The sequence below is a fragment of the Phaethon lepturus genome, unplaced genomic scaffold (genome assembly GCF_000687285.1).
Source record: "Phaethon lepturus isolate BGI_N335 unplaced genomic scaffold, ASM68728v1 scaffold15126, whole genome shotgun sequence".
Classification (NCBI taxonomy): domain Eukaryota; kingdom Metazoa; phylum Chordata; class Aves; order Phaethontiformes; family Phaethontidae; genus Phaethon; species Phaethon lepturus.
The window spans coordinates 13,422-29,342 of NW_010547025.1; positions in this window are offsets into that span (position 1 = coordinate 13,422).

Consider the following 15,921-nt stretch of genomic DNA (forward strand, 5'->3'; position numbering starts at 1 on the left):
AAGCAGAAGTAAGACATCTCTGTAGAAAAGCTTTTTTTTCCTCTCTCTCTCTTTGGCATGGGCCTGTCTTGTTCTAAAATATTGCAGTCTTAAAGGGGTCAATAACTAATTCTGCTCAGCAGCAGCGTTAGTCCATTTGTTAGACGTGATCTGTGTCAAAGGATTTCAGTTTACACTTTCATGGCTCTGACAAGCCTAGCATAGCTTTGTGCTTCCCTGTCCAGAGCCCTGTCTTGGTAAACGGACTGAGTAAATGACTTCCTAAAGTGAGATCTTTGAGTGTTTGAATACTTACCTGGGCTGCTTTAGTCCTGTGCTTTCAACTTGACAAAGAGGAAGTATTTTTGTGGTTGTATTTGCCTTTTTTTTTTTAATTGAAGCAATTGGTGTGGGTTTTGGAGTTCTTCCAAATGCTTTTCCGTCCACAGTGCTGGAAGAGTGCTGGAGTGGGAGGACCTTTGGGTTAAGAAACCATTAAGAATTCAGTTGGGAGCAGAGGTTCATGAAGTATTTGAAAAAAAAATTCCATTTCAGTTTGTTTCCTGTTTTCATCTGCATCCCACATGTAATTGAACATTGTTTCTTTGCATTTTATTAGCCTCTCCTATATCGGTCAGTGATGCTCATTTACCTGCAGTTTCAGTCTGGCCAGAGAAAGCTGTTTCAGCATAAAGGTGGCCAAAAAAGGAGAAACTTGGTGTGGAAGCACAACACTAGGGTACGCCTCCTTGCTGAAGACCCTCATGGAAACCTTCCATAGGCTTTAATAACAAAGCCAAGTGGATTTTTCCAGGATCTGATCAGAACTGTCAAACTCAGTTAAGAAAGGGAAAGCAGAATGCACATGTAGAAAAATGCCTGCAATGCCTGGTGAGACGAATGGTACTGATGTTGCTGTAATGCGTTTTGATCGATCCTGCTGCAGATACCGTGTGTAGATAATGTTCTTCCTTGTTTTGGTAATTTGATTCGTTCTGGAAACCCAGTGGAGGTTTTTCCGTAGATAATATTCTTCCTTGTTTTGGTAATTTGGATTCGTTCTGGAAACCCAGTGGAGGTTTTTCTGCTTTGCTGATCTATAAAATATGTGTGGAAACTGGCCGGTCCAGTTTCTGAACATTTGAAAAGCTCCTTTTAAGGGTGAGAAGGGCATCAGCTCAGGGCAGTGCTAATTACTCCTCTGGTGCCCTGAGTTTATTCAAGTGACTGGCTACACTGGTAGCAAGCACAAGATGCAAACCACTGGGCTGTGTACATCTTGTTAGCTTCTTTCCTCTCATCATAATATCTTGTGGGGCTTCCAAGATGAATGCTGCAGATCGATTACTCAAATTAAGAGTTCTGTCTAGGCAAGGAGAGAGCTAATAGTGGTGTCATTAAGTCTGTATTCCAGCAGCCTGGTGTATGTGCAGTAAAACCCTATGTAAGACAGTAGGGGACATCTGGAAAAATGTCTTGGGTGAGTGGTTAGTTCTGCCTGTGCCCTACCCTGCTAGAGGTGCCTGGGCCATCATCCAGACAGCTTGTTGGTATTTTCTTACTTCTAGGAAGGACTAACTGGGCTAGCTGACTTGGCCCTACCAGTTCCAGAGCTAGAAGCAGTTGGAGGTATCTGCTGCCCAGAGCCTGGCTTCCTGCCTTGAGAGAAGCAGTCCTAAAGCTTTTGTAAGGTGTCTGAAAGTAATTATTAATATGTGTTTAATCAAGTCCAAGAGTGACTAAAGTAAGAGTAAAAAGAAAGGGCTCACAAGATTATACTCTAAATAGGCTTAACCTTGTGAAGACCAGGGCTTGTAAGTCACTGAAGATCTACAGTGAAGCTTTCCTCTTCAGGTCAGTTGACATCACAAATCTGTTCCAATGCCCTTAAATCTTCTAATATCTTAATTCTTAATATCTTTTTATAAGGTATTAATTCTTAATTTCTTATTCTTAATATATTCTAATATGTAATCTATTGCAACTTCTTTGTAATATAGTAAATGATTGGCAAGCTTCCTGTGGTCCACTTAAGAAAGCTAAAATCAAAGCCTAGGTTTTATTTGTTGTAATTCAGAATATTTGTCTCAGAAGCAATGGAAACACAAAGTAAATGGTTAAGTCTACCAAGATGCTGCAAAGAACCTAAATATTGAAGTAACAGTCTATTGTACTTTGACTGCGGCTGTCTTAAATCTGAGAAATACTAGTCAATGCTGATGGGCTGTGTGGTTTTATTTTGGAGCTGGTGCACTGGGACATGATGTGAGTTATTGGCCACCTTTGGCAATTCAGTGAGGTTTTAGTTTCACCTGGCTAGCTGTGGATGCTTACTTAAAACAAACCCCTCTGAAAACAACAAACTTCTGCTTCTGTTTAGTGTAAAACAAAACATCAGTTGGCTCCCAATGGACCATGACAAGGGAAAGGCAAATGAGTTGCTGGTTTGTGATGGGAAGCAAACTTCTAAATATCTTACATTCTCAGATCATACTAATTAATTTGGGAGGTTTGCAACTTTTTTAAATCAATTGTGTTGAGCAATGGAAAGTAATGTGCATTCCTCGTTTCCTGAATTTAGGATTGATTATTAAATGCTGACTTCTTCTGTGCTTTCACAGTAAAGGACTTCAGGTGGGATGCTAGGGCTGTGTGGCACAACTCAATGTAAATAAAGTCAGAGAACATGTTAAGCATTTGTAATCGGGATGCTTATCAATTCCTCAGCATTGCCCTGAATGTGGATATCTTTCTATTAAATATGAACACGTTCAAGAGAAATACAAAACTGGGAAGGAATGAAGTTTTTTAAAAGTAGGAACCCGGTTTGTTTCTTCCATGCGAGCCTTCAGTTAAGCTGGGATAAGTGATAGAACAGACAGTACTGAATCGTGACTAGCATCTTACTTTGTATTATAACAGCCCATCAAAGCTGAGATTGGTGTAAAAGTATGTGATGAGAATCCATCTGAGGTGACAAGACTTGTAGATCACTGACTGCACTGAGAATGGGACCTGGCCTCTAATTCACAAGGTAGGGCACACTCTTGCAGGTGTTTAAAATCTGTCAGATGTTTGAGGTATGAAACCTCTTTTATTGCTTTGTCTTTTTATGTGGACTTGAACCTGTCTGGGGTAGAGCGTACTAACTCTTACGGTACCCTGAGCTTTACAAACTCAGGAGGATGACACACTGTGCTTTCCTGTGCTAATTGGGATCTGGTTTTAGACTGAGCTTATGAATAAACATGTGGGACTTAAGTACCATACACAGTGAAGGTCTTGCTGCATAACTTAATCCTGCAGCAAACAAAGGGAACTGTATTTAGTTCAAACATTTTACTGTAGTTCCAACTCATGTGGTGCATTTTTGGCCTGTCAGTACAGTGCAGCTCATACAAGGTAAATGGCGTATTCAGCTTACCCTGCCCTTAAAAGAACTAATATTTGGAAATAACTTATACCTTTGTTTAAATTTTTACAAATTGGTTAGCTGCATAAATACTAACTGCTCCCAGAGATTTAATGCTGTTTGTGGGTAGTGCTGTAATGTGGGTAAATCAATGGCAAATGGGCTCAAGCCTTGATCCGATTCATCAGCAATGCTTGATCTTTCAGAGTTGAGCTCTTGGGACTTAGCTGACTTAAATGCTATGGCACTCCTTATGTATTTGGTCTTGCAGGCTGGCATGTGCTAAACTTTGGAGGTGTGGAAAACACTGGAGATTGACTTGTCTCCTACTGTGTGGAAGGGCACCTGCTTGTGACTGACAGTCTGTACAAAACAGGATTGGATAAAGTATAGCAATATAAAAATACTGGGTGTGCTTTGGGGCGGGACTTACTATGAAATCTTCACGGTTGGAAGTCCTGCACTGCGTTTTTATTACTAGGACATTACAGTTGTATCCTTCTCAAGATCAGAAGGGCAAGTGATTGGAACAGGTAGTAATAGATCTTGGGTACCTCAGGTAGACAGCCCCCAAAGCCTGACTGGGATGAGATGTAGAGAGAACTTGAATGCAATAGTAGTCACTGCCTAGACCAACTAGTGGTAGATGAGAGAAGACTGTTGATCTATTTTTCAGTGCTGCTTAGGACAGATGTTAGCTGGAGAACTACTCTAGCTGTCACAATATGGTTAGGTTTCATGTGTGGTTGGAGAGAGCAGGCCAAATTCTCTATGTGGAAATTCTATTTCAGGAAAGAGATTGATGCAAAAAGAGGCAGTTAAAAAAACTGCAAAAGGGAACAATCAAAGCAAGGTGCCTACAACGCCTATGTACAACCTGGAGACTTAAACCTACTGTTTTAGAAGCCTGGGTAAAAGGTGCTTTGCTGCAAGTAGAAGCCTAACACCCCTGCAGTGGCTCCATAGGAAAGTTGAAGAGGTGTTTTGGGGAGAAGGTTGGCACTTAAAGCAGAAAGCTTGTGCAAAGAAGGAGTAGAGAAGCCTGTAAAACATGTAAGATCAAATGTAAGTGGGAAATGAAAAGTGTAATGAAATGAGAATCAAGCAGTGTTTTGCAAAGGGTGCTCAAACTGATGGGTCGTAGTTACTTAAATGTATTGCAAGTGGGAAGTCGGCAAGGGCATCAGTAGAAGTTGTCCTTGACAATGGGGAAAATTACAGATGCTGAACGATTTTGCGTAAGTCTTTGCGTAAGTCTTTGCGTATTCCCACCCCAACATGTTCTTTGCAGTGGTATTTGCTCAGGGTTCCTAGGTCAATTTAGAGTAATTATATGGGAAACATTAGACTATATGCAAGTAAGATACCAGAAAACTGTCAAGACCACAGTATTTATCAGAGTCCTGAAGGAACTCTGATACTAAACTAGAAAGTTGCAAGCAAACGGTGTCTAACGTTCTGTTGCAAATGGTTGCTGTGCCAGAGGCCTGATGGGTTGTCAGGGTAACACTTCCAAGTAAAGGTCTGTAGCGAGAGCCTGGGAACTACCAACTGTTAGGCATCTTGCTAGGACTAGATATTAGTGGTAAAGATGATGAACCACTGAACTTATAGATAGAACAGTCCGTTTGGGAAGAACTGCTATGGCTTCTGTAAAACAAGTCCGGCCCGTTGTCTGGAACTCTATCAGTGTGTCTTCAGGCATGTGGATAAGAGGGGATCTAGTGAATGTACTGGATTTGATGTCCCACACTAAACACTGAGGAAATAATATTGCTGCAGGATCACAGGAAAGCTGCTTTAAGGCCTGAAAGCTGGTTAAAGGGTAGAAAGCAATGGGCAGGGCTTACTGGCTACTCTTGCAGTAAACGCAAATCAGCTTTGGGGCCTGCTGGGACCAGTGCATGGAACATTTTTATTGATATCCCAGAGGAGGACATATGCAGCAATCTCCCAGTTTTCTTAGGAAGCTCTTTCGGGTAGTCATTGCAGCACTGATGGCAAGGAAAACGGGAAGAATCTCCCAAAACTGACTGGGTAGACAGAGTGGTAGCAGCTGAGTTGTAGGGCACTGTAGGTAAAGGCATCCAGGGGCAAAATAGTTGTGCTTGCATGATGCTGAACTTGAAACTGGCATTTACAGCTTTGAAAGGAGATTGGGGAGTCTTTACCAATAGCTGTCCAAAATCATTAGTGATGTGTGAGAGTGAAAAAAGCCAATAGTGCTAAGCATCATCAAGGAGGTTAATGAGAACAAGAGGGAAAAATTTTCTTGTTATATAAAACTTTGGTGCGGTTGCAGAAAAATTCACTCGAGTATTATGATTCTGACTTCCACCTCTTGAGAATGACAATGGAATTAGAGAAGATGCAGAAAAGTACCTGTAGGATGCAAGGGATAGAGCATCTGACTTCTAGGTACAGAATGGAAATGCTGGGGGCCCTCAAGGGAGTGTATAGAAGAGGTATATCTGAGATGTTTGAAATCATGAAGGCAGTGGATAAGCTAATGCAAAGCTTATTTAGCAAATCCCACAAGATTCTAGAGGTAGGGCACACTTTGACACTGGTTTAAAGCAGATGGAGCATACTTCTGTATAGCATGTAGTGAGCCTCTGGAACTTCTTGCCGCAGAAGGAAGTAGAGGCAGAGCATATCTGTGTACTCTCAGAAGGACTACAAATTCACAGGTATTCACAGGTCTGTAAATAGATAATAAAAAGAATAGGCAAAGATGTACCTTCTAACCTTCTTGTTCTAGTGGATGCTGGAGGAGTCTTGAGGAAAGAAAGGATTACTGAGAAGAGCCAGGCCTAAATAGCATCTCCAGTTGCCACCGTGCTAGCCAGGCTACTGGGCTACATCGACCTTTGTTCTGACCCAGTGTAGTACTTCATGTGTTCCTAGCTCTGAGTCCCTTTCTCACAGGTACTGTGTTCATTTGCTCATCTTTTACTGGTTTGATATTTTACTTGGATGACATGGGTAAGGGCCTGTGAAGTTTTCAGTATAATTGTGAAAGAACTGGTATTGAAATAAGAGTTGTGAATTTGTAACATCCTTGGGGATATTGTATATAATGAAGCGTGCACTTGTATTCTGTCAGATCTGAGAACTTCCTTTTGTTTTCTAAGTAGGGTGGAGGTTATTTGCTAAATCTTAGGCAAAAAGCATCATCTTGCTATATGGCCAAGCAATCAGTGGTTGAGAAGCTTAGTTTAGAACATTTGGACCCAAAGGACGTGAATGCTCCCTGATTTGCATGGCACGTCTTAGGTCAGCATTTTGTTTGCCTCCCACGGCCCTCACAGGTTCAAGGCCCTTTAACATCTGGTGAGTAAAGCTCAGGATTAGCAAATGTTCCCGTGAGGTCCTGAAGAGCAAATTTTGCTTTCATGTTTTGTACTAGCTGATTCGATGACAACAAAAATGTCTAATTACGAGGGAAGATCCTATTTCTGTTAACAGTTTGGATCCACGCTGAAGGTCTTGTCTGGGTTTAAATTTCCAGCCTTGTCTCATTACTGCGGACTATTTTGTGTAACTTCAAGTACAGTCAGTGTGAGAACCTTTGTATGCTACTTGGGGTATTTGGAGAGGAAAATTTAGGTCAAAGGGAATTGCTCGGATACCATCCAAAGGTTTGGAGTGTCTCTAGCATTAAGTCTTAGCATTGGGGAAATCTCTCTGACCACAGGAAATTATTTAACTTTTTAACACACAAGTTTTTGGGCTGTTTGTCAGGGGTTACCAGTTCCTCCTTTCCCTTACTTTCTCCCACTCCCCTTTTTTTTCCATACTTACTGTCCTGGGAATGGGCCATCTTCTAATATGTGTGTACAGTATCTAGGGTCTAGCATAATACAGTGAACTTCTTAGGTTCTGATTAACATTTTATAAAAAGTGAGGAAGCATGTGGGAGTGGAATTGGGAGTGGGACGAATGGTCTGATGTGCCAAAAAATTTTGATCTTTTCCCCTGCTGCTCAGTGACTCATCCAAACCATGTGTTGTGTGTCAAGTTACTTGGTTTTGCAATAGTTGATTTCCATGGGACAGTCTCCTTAGCCCCCTGCTCAGGTGATTAGTATTTATCTAGACTCATTCTTTTAAGCTTTTTGGCTGCCTGTCCAGGTCTCAGCTGGTTTAAGGATTTAACAGAGCACAGCTGAGCTGTTAACCAATTGTGATGAGATTTCTTTGGATGCTTGAGGTGAGCACACCATTGGGAACAGAAAAGAGAAGAATTTTATTTTATTTTAATGTGTAAATGCTGGCTTGGAGATTGCAGTAGGAATGACCTGAAGCCTGGGTAGATGATGCATGATTTTGAAACTAGACTGTCAACTAGATGATCTGAAGTTGCCTGAAGTAGGATTAAGTGAGGAGGTGATTGTGCTCTTCCAGAACTTTGAGGGGAAACTTGCTTCTCCTTCAACAAGAATGGGATTTGTCTTGCTGCCTTTAGGCCTGTGCCAGAAAAGCTGCTAAGACCACCAGCAGTACTGGAAGTGAGTGAAAGTTTTAGGACTCCTATTTGGAGGATAAATCTTGGAGGGTTATTAACATGGAGAAGCCTGTTGACAGGTGGCTTTGTATGCGAACCGAAATACAGACCATCCTTGCTACCTGTGCATTCACCTTATGTGGTTACTGGTTGGTTTAATTTTCCCCAGAGTTTAGTCAGTGATGTTTTTCTACCTTAAGACACATTTATCATCACTGTAGTATCTCCTGACTACACCTTGGCCCCAACCTGGTGTTTAAGACACTGAAATCAGCCAACCAGCAGGGAAGAAGAGGACGACAGTAAAGATAGCTTGCTACTGTGAGCACTTGAGCGGTTTGTAGGAAGTCCCTCGCCTGGGGAGGGAGACTTACTTTACTGATCTCTGGAAGGTGAGAGGCCTAGGCTGAGTTTTGATTCAGTTGAAGGCAGCACCTGTAGTTTTGCACAGCTTTGGTTACGGAGTGCAGAAAGAATATTTATGACTTTCCTTTTTCTGTTAGCAGCATAGAGTCTCAGCGAGGAAGAAGAGGGGAGAGCTGTACTTTACTGGCCAGAGACCTTTGTACCAGAGAGGAAAGATTAATGTTTTTGCAATATACTTACTTCATGTTGGAGTGCTTTTGTAACGCTAAAACTTTCATCCCTTGAGAGCTTTTTTCGTTAATAGAATGTGTGATTGAAAAAATTTGCAAACTGAGCACAGCCGAGTTTGGGCTTGACCTGGGGGTTAAAATAATGCAAAACAGGTAGCTCTTAGCATCTTCCTGACCTGCCCAAATGCCATAATTCAGCCAAGGGTTTCAAAAGTCAGAAAACTTCAGTCTGAATTTGTGAATCTGAAAGATGGGTGTTCTTCAGCACTTCTTGAAAAAGACTGAAAAAGCTCAAGTTCTCCTTGGCTGAGAAATAAAACCTGGTAGGGTTGTGCTAAATGGTATCCTTTCAAATTGTCATGTGGGTCAGTGTCTGTGACTGCAAAGCCTGGGGAAAGGGGAAAAAAAAAATCAGCACTTCTAGTAGCTTGTGAGCCCGTATGGTCTGCAAATAAATCCAGAGGTCCTGGTGAAGTGACAGGTAGTGTTATGACCAGCTTTTTGAGTACCCTCTTGAGGCTTTCACCCTTGCCCATTTTTTTGTTAGGTGGTGAGAACATGCCGTTTCCTTCTCACACAAGGGCTAACTGTGGAGTGGTTAACCACCTGCCTTGATGGATCACTCCCAGGTGGCCTTGGAGAGTCTGGCTCTGTGCATGAAGCAAATGGATGTTATGTGCCTTAACTGCTCTCTGTCTTTCTGCAGCGTGCTCCCCCTTGCACGGAGGGTGTCCTCTTCCTTGGTTTGTGGGAGGTTGCAGACATGTGCCAGCTAAGTGCTATAAATAACATCAGCTAGTCTGCTGCTCTTTCCAGGGAACTTTAAGCCTTCTTTTGAATCAACATTACCTTTAAGCAGCATTTCCTTGAATTTTCAGAGTATGTATGCAGACTTCTCAGGGTGGATGTGGGTTATTTTTAAACTATGATGAAGCAAGGTGTGTACAGCGTGGTGTGGCAGAGTGATGTAAACCATGGCTTGCAAAGTTTGTTACCAGCACTTTGTTTTCAAAGGAGTAAGAGCTGAAGGGTGAGGAAAGGAGAGGTGGAATGAAGTTTAGGTTCTCTGCAGTTGTTGAACTGCAGATGCTCGTGATGGGACAGAAGGTCCTTCCCTCCTGAATGTTGGAGATGCTGTTCTATCTTCTCAGTGGGAGGTCATAGAGTAAAGGATGAGGAACTTGGGCAACAGCACTATTTCTGTTGGAAGGCATCTGGTAACCTGAAGATGCGAGATATTTGCAGCCTGCCTAAGTTTGGTCTGGTTAGTTGATTCATGAGTAAGTCGGCTTTTAAAACAAAAACCAAAGCTGTGAGTTGTGAGTATTTACCTGAGTGTGAGATCAGGGAATGTTTGGCTTAACCTAGTAGCCAAGGGAACAACCAGATCTAATAGTTGGAAGCGGGCTAGAGGTCAGATGTGGTTTATGGGGCTGTTCTCCTTAGGCAGTGAAGTCTATTGAGAGTTTATTTTAGTGGTAGAGCTGTAACTGCATGTTGTTTTGTAGATGTGTTGTGACACAGCCAGTGCTGCTGGACTTGGTGTGGAAAACGGTGCATGCCAGAAGAGAGAGGCTTTTAACTGTGTGATTTTTTTTTTTTTATCTTGAGCAGTTTATACCTTCTCAGGATACAGCATAACTCTTCTTACCTTTGAGATTGGAGTGAGTGTGGATGCTTGCATAATCAGAAACCACAGATGACGGGCAAGTGCCATATTATCACCTCTGTAAATGAGTATTGCTCCAATATCAAGAAAAGTGTATTTGGGTGATATGATCACACCACTGTATCAGTAAAACGATTGGTCAGAAGGTCATGTTCTACATTTTGGTTTCCTCAAGTACTGGCTTATGCTGGATGTTTTGAGTGTCGTCTTAGCAGGTGCTTATCCATGTGCATGTGGAAGTGAGAATATACACTCACTACTCATCTCCCTCTTCCTGCTAATGATCACAGCTGGTTTTTTGATTGTTGTGCTTAGTAGTTTTATAGTTAAGGCTCTATTTTTTGCCATCAAGTCTAGTGCTTATTCCTGCTTAATGTATGAGCAGGAACATAAGAGAAGGTTTTGTGGTGGCTCTGTCAAACAAGCAGTGACTTTCTTTGTTTTGTGTGGACTGGGAGGATTGGGGTCAGCAGCCAAAATATCTGTGCTAAATATCTGTGCAGACAAGCTGTCAGAGTATTGTTCTCCCTTTTGGACTCTTTGAACATGCTGGGTGACCATAATGAGAGTGTAAGCACCACAGCAGACCCTTTTCTAATCTTATGACATGGATGGAAAGGATTTGCAGGAAAGGCACTGATGGAAGTTACAAGCTGACAAGACTTTTTCTGGAGCAGCTCTAATGTATAAGAGCCAAGATACAAGATTAGAATCAGAAGAAGAAATTTCATGGTGGAATGAAGTTCATTGTTTTCATCTGAATGCTGCTAAAGGAGAAAGGTCATGGTACAGTTGGTGAACCTGAAAAGGAAAAAAATATGGCAAGAGTCATGGACAAGTATACTCGTGGACAGGGAGGGAGTAAATATAATCTATTGCTATTTCAAAATTCTGCCTGTTCCCTCAAGCAGTCCTTTTTGGACTAGTTATGTTCAGCTTGGTGGAGAACAGGTACCCAGATATTTGTCTAGGCAAGAAGTCAGTTCTGAACCCTCGGTTGGAGGATGATGGCCAGTTTGCCCAAGTACCTGACTTTCTCACAGGGAAGAGTAATCTTAGGGGCAGCCGGTCGTTGAGTCGTCATCTGTCCTGCAGCCTGTGCATTCACACCACAAGAAGAGACGTTGATGTAAAAGAAAATCATGCCCAGCTTGAGGAAACAGAGACCTGACCTCAGATGAGTAGTGAAAACACGTTGAGTAGAAAAAAAAAACTGAACAGCAAATCAGTGGATTATAGTGTGGTTCTGGGAATGCAGTTAATTTATAGAAACAAGACCTAGCTTGGCTATGTTCAGAGCGACCTAGTTCTATGTAGAGACTTTTCTCCTCTGTGGTGGCATAGGGAAATGTCCTTTGTTCAGATTCTCCCTGTTCCTGTGCAGATAGGAAGGCAGTGTCCTGTGAGAATTTACTATATGCTTTGTGAGATTCAGGTCAGTATAGTTAGTATGCAATATTTCTGGACTTCTCTGGAGAGCAGCTTCACATGCTTGCCTTGTTCAGAGTTGCTATGTTGAACCCATGTTTTTATTGAGAAATGGGCAAGATTTGTGATCTGCATGCTCACCTGGCTTTTACTTTTGTTTTGAGAGATCCCTTAATGTTTATTTGGAGTTTTTGTTGTCATTGTGTTGATGGAAACCCTCCATTTTTTTGTTCTCAAGCTTAGAAGTCTTTCAGTTTTTCTGAAGTGAAGATAATTCCCCACAATGGGGAAGGGCCGAGTGGATGTTTGAGAGGTTTGAAACCCTTTTTGTGAATAACTGATTCAGAGCATTAGGGATTTCATTCCTAGACATGCTGCGAAATACAAGTTTTTATTTCTTCTGTACTATTAGCTGAAGCTGGAAATACTCTGCAGCGATAGCAAAAAGTCAGTAGGATATTTCAACTGAGCTAATGTCTGGGGGAGGAATGGAAGTCTTTTCCTTTGCTGTCTTAGATCTGTGTTTGTTTTAAATCTTTTGGCCTCAGCAAAAGGCTGAAAAAGAACAATGTGTTTCTGTAGTTTCCTAGGACTGTCTCGCCTTGGGGGCAAGAGGTCTCTCTTTAAAAACTATTTCCCATTCAGTTTATCTCTTCAGGGTTTCATCCAGTTCCCACTGTAGTTAAAAGTCTTCTGACTTCAGTGCAAGCTGATTTGGATCAAGATACGTGGTTTTAACAATGTGGAGGAGGTTAGTAGAGCTGACTAATTAACACTTCAAAACAAAGGCTCTGTGGGCTCTGCTGTGGCAAATAGTATGGATTTTTTTTTCTTCCAGCTTCTGCAAAGGTGAGCAGTAATCTTGACTCTGAAACTTTTAAGTTTCACTGTTGGCATTTTCTCTTCATTAGAAGTGACAGATGATCAGATTCTCAAGACTTAGTTTAGTCCACTGGGAAATAGAATAAATTCCCTTTTCCATAGAAGGGTACACATTGTTACCAGAGTGCTTTTTTTAATAAACAACTTCACAGCTTTGCTTTTCTTTAGGGGAAAAAAACATTTGAGGGTGAGGTGAATGATCCCCCTATGAGACGCTGCTCCAGAGCTGGAAAGCTAGGAGGGATGTGGGACTCTGGTCAATCTGTGAGAAGTTTTTTCCCTTTGAGAAAATTCTTACTGTAACTCATACTTATCCAATTTTCAGGTCTTTGTTAGTATTTGAAGAGCTTTTAATGAAGCCATAACAGATTTGTTGCTAAAACATGACTGTCTGCAGCATTTGTAAAAATGTTCTTATAGTCTCAAGAAAAAGCCATTTAGAAGGAGTTTCCAGTTTATATTAAATTTATCCACCTTCCATAGTTGGTACTTGAAATACCAGACTGTACGAAGGTCACTGCAGTAGTCGATCTGTCTGAAGAAGGTGGGAAAGCCTCTGGAAGTGTTGTAGGATGTCTGGTGAATTCCTTTGAGGGCAAGGTGTTTCCCTGTTAGCAGTATCCCCAAAGAAGGTCTTGAAGACCAGGTAATAATGTACGTACCTGAATCTGCATTTGTGCCTGCTTCTCTGTATCCATTTAGTATCTGTATCCAGTACTAAACCCCATCCTTTCTCATTTCTAGCATTCACCTATAAGCTTTAACTCGTGTGCCACTAAGCGGTAAAGTATGCGAAGCTGACAGACGCTTGTATTGCAGGGTGGCTGTGGATTCACTAGTGAGTAGCTGGAGGGTATGTAGACTTCAGGCCAGTGTGCTCTGGGTAGATGGCTCCTGCATCTGGCCCCAGTGTCCTGCTCTTCGGCTGTTCCACAGGTTGCTGTGCCTGTGTCTTGAGGCAAGAAAGACATCATTATGGTGGGAGTGCGCTGCGTTTAGCAAGGGGTTATGTTTAAAAGAGTTCAAAGAGGAAGGCCTGCTTGTAAGCTGTGACCCCAGGTGTACCCTAGTTCCTGTCCTGGAAGGCACTGAGGTACCTAGATGGCAATACCTGCACCAGATTGGGTGGGCATCCCCATCTCCGCACGTGACCCAAGGTTGCCTTGATTTCACAGTTACCACCCTGATAAAGAAAAAGGGCAACAGTGGCACTGGTCCTAGCTATACAGCCTGTCTACAAGCAGAAAGGCACACTTAGGTGTGTGCTGAGGTGTTCAGAAAGTGAGGCAGAGCAGCTGTGAATCAACAGAAGTAGGGGAAAGTACATTAAAGTGATTAGTCTGTTACCCAGTTTCTTCCAACATCTTTGCAAATACTGACAATGAGTCATTCTGAAGCCTTGTCATTCTTCCTGTGGTTAAGAGTTCCCAGACTTTTGTAAGATGTGTCCCATTAGAAACATGGATCTTCTCCAGACTCTTTTGCAGTGATCTAGGCTATTGTAACAAAAGCCATGAAACCTTAGTTCAAAGCTTTATTTAAAAAAAAAAACCCACACCAAAATTCATCAGTACAGTCAAGGTAAGTGTAAGGGGCAGTGTCCTGACTTATGCATGGATATAAACCAAATCCTGTTTTTCCTAGATGGGTATTAAGAATGTACATTAAGCTATTTGGATAGCCAACATCAAACTTTAGAAAAAGATCCAATATTTACTTATGCTGTGATGTTTGTAATAGATGTGCTTTATTGTGCTCCTCTTTGGGAGGAGAGTAGGAATTGGGAGCTGGCTTCACCGTTTATATTTTGAGACCCAGCCAGATAGTAGGAACAGTACATCTTCGAGAGCATGTGAGATAAAAGATGTGAGATGCAAGAGCGTGTGAGACACGAGCCCATGGGAAATCTCCCACTGACTTCAGAGAGGACAAGGACTCCCACCTCGAGTCTAGCATAACATCTAGAGAACACATCTGTCCAAATGGCAAGAGAACAAGTGTGGTAAGGAACTTTGCAGGCTCTGCTTGGAGGCCACTGAGAACAAGAGTGCCTAAAGCATAGGAAACAGCAGAGGGGAAAGGGGGAAGGAAAAATAGATATGGACTTGTTTAACCCTTGATTAAAATTAAGTTCTCAATTTTTCAGTATCGTTCATGAGGGAGAAGGTGGTGCTGCTTTCCCCATTGCTTCTAAATTTCATGCTGTCTTTAGGCACCTAGAACAGAACTTAATATTCTTGGTGCTTGTATCTGGGAAATATGCTCACTTAGTAGAACTTAAGTGGGGGAGGCTGAGCTCCAAAACTACTGGCATATCCAGAGCTTGGTCAATTTAACAGTGTACCACAAGACCACTTTCTTCCCTGTTGTATTGTATCCAACACAGTGGCAAATGATGTTTTTCCCAGTAGTAGCCTTCTTGGGCAGCAGTCATGCAGTGGGAGGGGTGACTTAAACACAAAAACCCTCTTGACTCCAAGAAAAGTCTTCCTACTCAGAATTATTGGAGGACTCTCCTTGTTTAGGGTTTGCCAACTGCATCTGTGACATACAACTCAGCTTCTTGTCCCTGTAGCATTTGTAATAGAATTTGACATGCTGCTCTGACATCCTTCAACATGCATGTTTGAAAGCTAATGGGTTTTCAGCTGTTGGTGTTCTCCTGTGTTTGAAGCTGATATCGGCCCTTGCCGGTGCAACATTTGTGTTGTCATCCATATGTTGGGAGTGGTTAGATGTGTAGTAGCAAAATCAGTAGGAGGAATAACTGGGGAAATAAGATTCCTCGTCACATTTAAAGCATTATAGTTTTTAGTATTTTGGCTTGGCAAATCACTTATTTAGGTAGCTCCAATTAACTAAATTTTGTAAAAAAAAAAGTAGTAGTTGCAGGCAAAGGCAAAGAGATCTTGACTTTGAGGATGAGCTTATGATACTTGGTAGTATATTCACAACGTAAGTATGAGACTGGGGGAAAGAGGCGGCAGAAGGAGATGTTAAGAAATCTTGTATTTTAGAGTGCTTCTCCCACATTCCTCCCTCCCTGCTTTTTTAACGTGATGTGGCACATTTTTGTGTGCCTAATTGCTCTGGACCCTGTGGAGGGATGTACCTGATGATAGATGAGATGGATTTAGCCAAAAGGTCCTGGGGTAGGAGTTCAGAATTTGAAAGAAGGTAAGATAGTATGGACCTGAAAATCTCTTGGCAAGGTTATTAACTCAGCAAAGGCTTGCATTAAGTGTGAGATTTGGCTTAGAGCTGGTTCCTTCGATTTTATTTTTTTTAACTAGGCCATGAGGGTCTTCACAGTTTTGCAGCCCTCCCAGGTGCACATTGTGGACTGAATACAAACCCTTGCAGTTTAGCAGCTCAGGGGTACTTTGCCAAGTTTGTAACACAAAAAAACCCATGAAAGGCGATCTTCTGTTTAAAACTCTAGATCGTGC